Genomic DNA, 2,201 nt, shown 5'->3' on the forward strand with positions numbered 1-2,201 from the left:
TAGGGAATGAAAAGGGGCAACCCTGGGCCACATGCTAGGGTACAAGGGTAGCTAGAAAAAGGGAAGCCCACACTTGGGTATATAATGTATAGGAGGGAGCAATCGTGGTACATGAGGTGCCCCAGCCTTGATTTTTCCACCCTTCTTTATATGCCTTTTTCCTTTTATGATTTTTCTTTAATTAATTGCTTGGGGCTCAAGGGGTAAGAGCATGATGTGTGAGATATAACAGTGGATACCCATTTTAAGGTAGGGTGGTTCATTTCCCACCAGGGGTTGGGACAATCATGGGTTCCTAAATGATAAAGGAGGCTCATATGGCTTGTAGGAACCAAGGTGATGGCCATGATGATAGGGTAGAACTCATGTATTGGATTTTCCCACATGCTAAATGTGTTTGTCCTAACCATCTTTTGCATTTTGTGGTACATTTCCTGTTAAATGTGGCCAATTATGCTTTTACTTTTCTTTTTAGTTGCATCAACCTTCGAGGTATCAATCCAGTTCTGACCCATGGTGTGGGCAAGGGGAAGGGGAAAGCTAACCCTATGTGGACCCAATGGAGGAATGTGGACCCAGGAGGTAGAAATGATGAATCAGATTACAATGAGTGGAAGGGGAGTAATATATATGGATGAGGGAGCGAGATGACACAACCAAAATTGGGGTTTCCTATGTAATACCATCCTAAATCCCAAGGGTCAGTAAACGATATCCCATGGGACTAGGGTACAAGGTTAACATCCAAAAGAGGTCCAGGGGACAGGAGCATAGACCTAGCCCATTCTTTCAGCCGAATCCCCCCATTAATCCATGCCCAAAAGTGTCCATGATAAGAAAACTATAATACTCAATTACCAAATGACAAGGCATACCTTTAGGTTTTGTGAGGCCCACCTTCAAACATACGATCATGATAGATTAGTGAGGGACCACATGGCTGGCTCATGTGGCGAAGAAATGGCACAACGAACTAGTTGGTGGTTGCAAGGGGCTGTTGGCTACCGACTAAGGACCATCTTGGAGAAAAAATTTCTCCTAGGGACATCACCCACAAAATGGTGGGTAACAATGTCACTTAGTGTGGATCAAACTATTGATCCTATATCCATGTTACATGATCAATACTATCAAATTTCCTCATATCAATCTTTGGAATGTAGTTGTTCCTTGGTGCTGACTTGAAGCCTTGATGATGTGGATCTTGGATTGAAAATTCATGATTATGGTTTTATGCTTTCCAATTGTGATAACATACCATATGAGATTGATTCTCAACAACATGCTTCTCCTTATGTTCACGATTTCCTTGGATCTCCACACCGCTTTTAGGAAGTCTGTCGAAGAGAAGATTTTCCATGGCAGTCATGGATTTTTGTATTTTTTCCTTACTTTCATTCATCTTCCTTTCTATTCCTTCTTTGTCTTCATTCATCTTCCTTTTTATTCTTTCCTTATTTTCATTCATCTTCTTTTCCATTTATATTTTAATCTTTTCTTAAGAACCTAAGAAATCCACTTTTTTCAACATACTATGATCTATTTCATTAACTTTATTATCTAATCAAGATAACCTAAATTCTAAGTCTTCATTTCCTTCATGCATCAAGGATGAACCTTTCAATAGATTTAATTGGTATAGTAGCTTTCCTTGGAGGCATGTTGGAAAATAATAATAATCCTCATCTTAATTACAACAAAAAAAGAGGGGATCTTCTAATGAACAATTAGATCAATAGTAGGTTACATACCTTAATTTGAAGAATATCATAATGGTTGAAGATTTATTGATAGATTTCCCAGATTTTAAGCCTTATAGATCTAAGAATTTGTTTTGTGATACAATGATATGTAGTTTTTTCAATTCCATGGGTGTGAACTGAATTCAATGTGCCAACTAAAAGTTATAGTAACTTACCCCAACTTGCTATTTTTTTGGCCTCTTCCCACGACTAAACTTGTATAGAATTTTGCATGTTCAATTGTTGAAATATAATTTTGGCACATGTACCTGAGGTACTTTTACAAGTCTCCTGAAATTCCTAAAGATTTCATAGTTTGAAAATTTCCAGACAAGAAGATATAGCCAAAATACCAAGCTGACATGTTTAAAATTTATTTGATGATTGTTCACAAACCCTAACTTACATGGCGTATAACTCCCAAAGTATAGTGAACCAAATTATTAAAATGGAATGAGA

The sequence above is a fragment of the Pinus tabuliformis genome, chromosome 9 (genome assembly GCF_031772625.1).
Source record: "Pinus tabuliformis cultivar Carrire ecotype Pingquan chromosome 9, CPIR1, whole genome shotgun sequence".
Lineage (NCBI taxonomy): Eukaryota > Viridiplantae > Streptophyta > Pinopsida > Pinales > Pinaceae > Pinus > Pinus tabuliformis.